This window comes from Chenopodium album, chromosome 26, assembly GCF_948465745.1.
Source record: "Chenopodium album chromosome 26, dcCheAlbu1.1, whole genome shotgun sequence".
Taxonomy (NCBI): domain Eukaryota; kingdom Viridiplantae; phylum Streptophyta; class Magnoliopsida; order Caryophyllales; family Amaranthaceae; genus Chenopodium; species Chenopodium album.
The window spans coordinates 16,488,496-16,497,413 of record NC_137859.1 but is presented as its reverse complement, the minus strand read 5'-3'; positions in this window follow the sequence as shown (position 1 = coordinate 16,497,413).

Below are 8,918 nucleotides of genomic sequence, written 5' to 3'. Positions count from 1 at the left end.
AGCAGAGCAAAGCAGTTCTAAAGAATGGGGCCATAGAAGTATAATTGTAGCAAGAACTAAGAGTTTAGTTCCTAAGGAGTCCGGAATAGGATTACAGGTTAGTGGTTCATTTTGGTTCTTCTTCCTTGCTTAGGGGCCTCCTAGAGATCTAGAATGCTTACCTTAAAGGGCCGGAAGCCTGGAATGTTAGTTTGTTAATCGATTTTTGGGCTACAAATATGGTAGCATCTTACTTCTTTTTCAAATGCAGATGAGACAAAGGGTAACACCACCATCAACAAGAAGCCATACATGCATTTTTAGGAAAGGAGTACCAATTGTAGCTGATAAAATTACAAAAGGAGCAAGGTTACAAAAGGATAAAGTGTGTGTGTTTATATATATATAGATTGAACATTTACTCGTGAATAACAACAGAAATGAACACACTATAAAGATATAAAAATCTTTCAATATATGAGAATGAAAATGTATAAAATCTAAATGAACATGTATCGTATTCTAAATAAACATTTAAATCACTTCCATTAAACAAAATATGACAATTAAATCATTCACAAAAAGAAAGTTGAACACATTGCTAGAAAATGAACAAATATAAATATCTAAATGAACGTCTTTCAGCATAAAAATGAACATACACCACAAGTCAAATGAACACCTTCAATACGAGAATGAACAAATAAAAATTTTTGATTAAGCATTTTTTAATACATAATAACAAACAAGTATTAAAAATTAAAACAAATGTCTTTTAATATGAGAATGAAAAAGTATAAAACTAATGAATATGCTTAGATATAAAATTAAATATTGTATTATGCAAATGAACATCTTTCCATTTGAGAACGAACATGTAATGCAAAGAGAATGAACATGTATCAAATTTAAATGAACATATATTAATATGAAAATGATCCTAAATGAATATGAATTCCATTTAAAATGATATACTTTTTCCATTTAAAATTGATAGCTTGTCTTTAATTTTAGTTGATATAAGTTAATAATTTTGTTGTGAAAATAAGGGAAAACATCAAGTTTTAAAGAGAATTGATCCGTGTATGTTATTCCATATAATAGGGGTATATATACATAGAATATAATAAGTAAGGTTTGCTTAGATAACAGTAAACCCTAAATCTAGAATATTCCGGAAACATACAAAGAGGATATGGCCGGATATCCACACAATATTGTCAAAACAAATTTGTATTTTTTTTCTTTTTTTGCAATTATAATTTGAATATTAATCCTTCTACAAATGAACATAAAGTCCATCTAATGCGAACATTTACGATAGAATAAATGTACTAGTCAAAATTCACCGAATCACAATTTCAATTAAATTAGGAAAATTTGTCAGAAAAAACCTATTATAACACTCTTTTTGTCAGAAAAAACCTTTTAAAAAATTTTTGGTCAAAAGAAACCTATTTCAAAAAAATTTTTGTTGAAGACAACCAAAACCTCTAATTAACCTAATTAGCCCCTAATTACCCCTAATTAACTACTAAATCTTATTTAATCAATTAAAAATCATAAATAAATTGATAAATTTAAAAAAAAAAATACACCACCCCCAAACCCCATCACCATCTGCCACCCCCTGGTAGCAACCGCCCCCACCTCTCGTCGGCTACCAGAATCCCCCACCCCTCCCCTTCCCCCACCCCGGCAAAGTCCCTCACCCCTACCCCTCCTATTCCTTTGAACCACCATCACGACCACCCACCCATCACTAAACCCTAACCCCAAAAACTCCCACCCCGCTCTCTACCACTACCACAAAACGGCCGCCACTCCATTACCCACACCCTGAAACGACAAGGGGAGGTCGTTTATGGGTGTGGAGTAAGGAGGGGGTTGTTTATCGTTGTGGAAATGATGTGTGGAATTTTCGGGTTTGGGTTTAGTAAGGGGTGGGTGGTCGTGGCGGGTGAAAGGGAGGGGGTTGGGACTCTGGTCATCGCGGTGGGTAAAAGGGAGAGGGCTGGGTCTCCTTTTGGCGTAGTGGAGGGGGTTGGACTCGGTAGGCCAGCCTTAGGAGAGGAGGCTTGGTCGGTGTCGGAGTTAGGTGGTGGTTCAAGGAAAGAAGAGGGTGACACAGGGGTGCAGGGTGGGGGTTTGCCGGTGCGGGGGGTGGGGATTCTGTTTGCCGGGGGGTGAGGGGTGGCTGCTACCAGGGGAGGATAGCAGGTGGTGATGGGGTTGGGGGGTGGTTTAAGTTTTTTTTTTTTATTTATCAATTTATTTGTTATTTCTAAATAATTAAATAAGATTTAGTAGTTTTTTTTTTGAAGAAAGATTTAGTAGTTAATTAGGGGTATTTAGGGGCCGATTAGGTTAATTAGAGGTTTTGGTTGTCTTCAACAAAAAAAATTTAGAAACTTGTTTCTTTTGGCCAAAAAAATTTTAAAAGGTTTTTTCTGACAAAAAGAGTGTTATAATAGGTTTTTTCTAACAAATTTTCCATTAAATTATAATATAAATATGGAAAATTCTTATAGAACAATTCAATTATTATAATAAAAATCACTTCCATTAAAATATATGAGAAATCACAAAATCTAATTGAAATTCTTATTAGATATGTAAATAATTCTAATGATTATTTATTAATAAGTAAATGACCATATACTAGTATATAAATGAACATTTACTAAAATAAAAATGAACATTTACAAAAATAAAATGAACATTCATAAAAAAAATTCATTACGAACTAAATTTACATTTCTATAATTCTACGAAATAAATCAAATTATTCATTATATATATAAGGGCAATTGAAATCTATATTTATTTTATTGTCCAGTAATTGCATAAGCTAATAACACACACCACAATTTAAATCAACTTAAAATAGAGTATATAAACATCATTCTACTATAGTCTTAAGAAATCATTATTACCAAGTAAATTTATAAGAAATCATGAACTACTACTATTGAAAGTTCATTCTATTGAAGAATAAGGCAAATAAAAAGTTAGGGTTTGATCTGATCTTTTTCCGAAAAATAAACAAAATCATCTACTTACAATTTGATTGATGGTTGTTCTTTTGTAGAAAATTTCTTTGATTTCTTTATTTTTTCTTTTACAAGTAGAGATCTAAGAGTATTTTGATTTAAATTTCAAGAAATATTTAGAAGTTTTTGGTAGTTAAGGATAGAGAAAGTGGTAAAATTATGAGATGAGAGAAAGTGGTAAAATTTTAAGGAGGGAAAATTTTAAATGTTAATAAAAATATGAGGAAAACTGACTCATAAGAGGAGAGAGAAAATGTAGGAAACTAAAGGGGGAGGGTTGAAGGTATTATGGTAATTTAGCGCCAGTATGGGGTGTAGACAATCAATTACACTAGGTTAGGTCCCGTGCCATGCACGATTATTTTAATTACTCCATATTTTCTTTAAATAAATTAATAATTTATATAATAAAAATTAAAATGAACTTATATTTGCTTGGAAACGCTCAATTAAAGAGGCAAATAATGATCTTGTACAAATAATAAGATAGATATAAGGTTAATTATCCCTCTAAATTATGTTTTATGAAAAAGAGAAAAAAAAATCTTAACTAATTTCTACTTTATATAAATAGTCCATACGAAATTAGTTGATGTAGAAGGATTGATTCATTACATACATTACTATTCGTTTACTAAAATGAAGAGAGAAAAAATAGTACTATCTCAAACTTTTAAAAAAGAAACAATTTGACCAATAAGAGTGTAGTCCATTTAAATAACTGGATTATATTTTTGATAAATATCTCCATTCATATAGTATAGTGATTTCTAAAAATAAAAATAAAAGTGTATACATGGAAAATTTGTAAAATGTTTATTGATAATTAATTTAGATTATATTCATACAAAATATTCTACCAAAATTACATCCTCTTAAAAAATATTATTTATTTCCTTATTATTCTATTGCTAATTGTGTTTCAGTATAGGAAACTAAAGGTAAATATCATTGATAATTTATATGGTTGACAAACACGAACCTTTTTTAGAAGAACTTCCTTAAATAAATTATTCTAATTTATTTTTTAGAAAAAATAATTACTAAGGACACACCAGAAAATGACACGTGTCATTGTTGGTGTGTCTTTTAGTATATAATATAGTTATTGATACTACTAAAAGCGAATCTAAGGGACACTTGGCAATTTATTATTAAACAATTTCCCGTCATAATTACTTTCTAAAAGAAAATCATTGTTACATTAAAATAAAATTTGCATCTAGATTATGACTTTGGTTTTATATAAAATCTAAAGTAACTTCCTAAAATACTAACTTGTAGATTATAACTATAACATATTTAAATATTTTTTCTCACATGTTTATATCGTTTTAATACCGAGTGAATCAATTAATTATTTTTTATATAACTATATTATTTTTATAATTATTCAACATCCGTGCATTGCACGGGGTTTAACCTAGTGATGTCTAAAGGGGGTGTAGGTAACAATAACTAATGTCTGTGCGAAAAAGACGAAATGAAGACTCCTTTTCTTGCTTTCTCTTTCTAGCTTTCTCTTTCTCTCTCAAAGGTCATCAAGGATTCCCCTCCTTGCCTAGGCAAGGGGGCCTTGGGAGCCTTTGTTAGGGATTTTGATCGCTTTCTTTCTCAAATTGTTTTTCTTTTTACAGGTATTCAGCCGTCGAGTTTCTTCTACTTGCCCTGTCCTGTTCAGTTCTTTCTTTTTTCTTTGCCTTCCTGTTTGTTCTAATGGATCCTATAGTGAAATATAAGGATAATGGTGATTTGGGTGGGCATGGTGATTTGGGTGTGCATGGTGATTTGGTTGTTAATGGTGCAACCTCTGTCTCAACAGCTCTACTTCCTAGAGATGAAATTAATAACAATCATGTTTTTGATTCTACTCTTTCAGTTGATAGAAACATGATTCTTAATCATGTTTATTGCACAGAATTAATGAATGTCACTAATACCTCGGGTGACATCTTACCACAAGATGTTCTTATGTTAGATGAAGATATTGAGCGTACCCCTGTTGTAAGTCCCACTCCTATGGTTAAACAATCTTTTCGTGAAGCAGTTAAAGCATCTTCTCAATTGTTTTCGGAGGCTCAAAAAATTGTTATAACATCAACGGAATGGAAGGATGAGGAAATACCACCACCAGATCCTTTAAAGGTTGTTTCTTTTCATAAAGAAACCCTAGAAAAATTAAGGAAACCATGGAGGTTGACTTTGATGGGAAAATGCTTAGGAATATCAGTACGCCCATCTTTTATTACTCAAAGAGTTCGTGCTATGTGGAGACCAAAAGGATCACTTGAGGTTATTGATCTAGGAAAGGATGTCTTTTTGTTTAGATTTTCTATCCAAGATGATTATGAAAGGGCCATGCTAGGGGGTCCTTGGTTCATTTTAGATCATTATCTTATGATCACTAAGTGGAAACCTAATTTTCGACCTTCAATGAATCCTTTTGATAAAATGACTGTTTGGATTAGGTTCCCTGAATTACCGGTGGAATACTAAGACAAGGAGGCTCTTTTCGACATAGCCAAATTAGCAGGTAATCCTCTCCGTGTTGATTATGCTACTGATCACCTTACTCGTGCTAGATATGCTAGAGTTTGTCTAGAAATTGATTTAACTATACCTTTATTTACCAATGTTTGGGTTGGCAATGGATGGCAAACCATTGAGTATGAAAATATCCAATACCTTTGTTTTTCGTGTGGTAAAATTGGTCATACTAAGGACAAATGTATCCAAAAGGTGAATTTAGAAAACAAAGGCAAAGGCTTACTTCCCAATTCTTTACTCCATGAAAAGTCTTTGTTACCCACTACCCATGATAAATCTATTTCTATTTTAGAAAAGTCTTCATCCCCCACTGTAGGCATCGTTTGAAGTGCGCATACGTAAAAGCATAGTGGTGAATATGCTTGGCACTCATAGGAAGTGGGAATTGACATATACAATTAGGGATACGATTAGGGACAAGGAAAGTAGGGAGCCACCAACAAGTTTTTAAGGAACTTGTAAACCGTTCACGGATCATAAAAGGCAACTACGATTAAGGGACAACAAAAGGCAACAACGATTGACCCGTGAAGGTTATGCCCCATTCATAATCCATGAGATTACTAACTCCATATGGTTCGGAACCAAAAAAAAGAGGATCGGGGATGATGGTACGAAGTGAGTCATGGAGTCACATTCGCCCGTATTGGCCTCTACTCGATTCTTATTGTGAAAAGTATTCCTGCAATCCCAAAGGCATACAAACAAAGATTCAATTTGCTCCAAACTATTATTAAGTTATATTGGTTGAATATTAATGCAATACACAATTCTAAAATATTAGTGATCACTTCAATTAATAATAAGATTAAAGGAACCTAAACCGGTCGTCCAAATTATCTTATTAGGCGTGATATTCAATTACATATTCCCTTTAAACATGCAATATGGTGATCATAAATAATAATAATAGAATCAACATTAATATTGGAAGCAATTCAACAATAATAGCGTTAGTCCAAATCAAATAAAAATAATCCTAATCATGATACTAGCAATAAGAAAATAAAATAAGTAATTAAATTAATTAATTACTCACATTCAGCGCGTTCCTTTAAATTGCTACATCATGAATAAATTGTTAGTAACTTCAATAAAAAAATAAATCAAATTGAAATTAAATTAACTAAAAAGTAGAGTTGATTTGGTCTAAACCCTCAGTTAATTATACCTTTCACGCCTTGGTTTAAGGACGGAACCTCGGGTTAAATATGGACTCCTTGGAGTGCTTAGGGGAAGAATGATGTAATTAGGAATATAGGTTTGAGGCTTAGAATATAAGAGAAAGAGAAGAGAATGATTTTTGGTAGAAAAGAGAGGAAGAGAGAAGGATTTGATTATCAAGCTTGTTGACGATTGAAAAAGAGGAGATATGACCTCTATTTATAGGGAAAAAAGAGGGGTCGAATCAAGAAAAGATAAGAATTCGAATCGGATAAAACTCTTGCGATAGACAGCAGTTTTTGTTTTTATCATATCTTTTGATCCAGAAATCGGAATAAGATGAATAAGATATCGTTGGAAAGATCTTGAAGTCTATTTTCTAACACAATTATAATCAGATTAAAATATTTTGTAGAATAAAAGATATGGACGAAATAGTAGGACGGTGTCAGTTTTGGATAGAGTTTCGTATTTCTTTTATATCTTTTTCGTTATAGCTCGGAATTAATATTATAATATATCATTGGAAAGATAATTTCAAGTTCTATCCAACCATATAAGAATTAGACAAAAAATATGAAGTACAAAAATAATATCTGACAATCTTTGAACGTCTTTCAATTCGAATAGAATTAGGACTTTCAAAAAGAAAAGTTTTATCCAATTTCAAATGCTTTAATCTTATCTTTTCAAAAAGGATAATTAAGATATTTTAGAAACTCATAGAAGCTTCCAATTAATTCTAATTGGATTAGGAATGGGATTTAAGCCTTTGGACCCTCCACATGATCATTGGGTCGTAGGTAAGGTGGGCTTAGGTTCGGTTTGAGCTCAATTTAGTATTTTGGCCATAACTTATTCGTTATGACTCGGATTTGGGCTTATAATATATCGTTGGAAAGCTCTTTTCAAACCCCATCCAAATATTTAATCATTGGACCCAGGTTAAGGACCAAAATAAACTGGTCTAAACGTTTTTATAAAATGGACACGAAATGAAGAAAGTAAGTTATGGTTTGGGAAAATGGGCTATGAATTGGATTGTTTATGAAATGTATTGAATGGAACATGGATTTAAGCACTCTAAAGATTACATACTCAACCCGACCAATAATGGCGGTGAAAGGTTGTTCATCATCGAATTTGGTTTTGGGGAGACATTTTTGGGGGTGAGTTGCCATCATCTTCCACTAACCATGATTTGGGGGTCAATGTTCCCCATACTACAGCTGAGTATGGACCTTGGACTATTGTCACCAACAAGAAAAAATCCAATCAATTCAAAGCTTCACAAAAGAAAAATATTTCTTCAAATAATTCTACTTCAAAATCTAGCCTAAACCCACGAAACATTTCCACTATGAAGCCCACTACCCCGAAGCCCACTACCCCGAAGCCTAGTTCTCAAATGCCCACTGTTCAGAAATCTAATGCACAACACTCTTCTAAGCCCAGCCCACCATCTAAAGTTTCTAATAACTCTCAAAATTTGGTTAAGCAAATTTCACAGAATTTAACTTCTAATAGTTTTGCTATTCTGGAATCCTCAAATATTTACCCCACCAATCAGAATTTAGGCAATAAAATATTGCTTCACAATGATGAGCAAATTCTCTAAAAAGCACAAAATAATCCGGAAAATATTTTACTATCCCCACACGCTTCCTCTTCTTCTTCCTTTGTTCAATCCCAAAACCTTACTCGCCATTTGGCATCAAGCAACTCGTCTCCTTCCATGGCAATTCATGCAAACCCTTCAAATTCCCCTATATTACTTCCAAACTCAAAGAATATGATCAACCAAGAATTACAAAACACTGAAAACCATTTCATAGAATTAAGTTCGAATGGAGAAGAACAAAGGAAAAATTACTCTGATCCGACCACCGCGACGGACGGTCCGAATCTCCCGGAGGGATTCTCTTCCGCCGCGACGCCAATCACTTCCCTCAACCAATCTCTCTCTTTCAACACCTCAAAACCACCTCAACCTCCTGATTACTCCAACCTAACCAATTTCAATGCGGATGCCGACTCGGCTCTATCACCTACTACCACCGTCTCCCTCCATTCCCATCTCGATCGTTCAGACCAACCCTATCCCCAGCAGAAATAACCAGAATTGTGTCAACCCCGCCTCCGATCTCTTCGACTCCGTTGCTATGGTCCTCGATA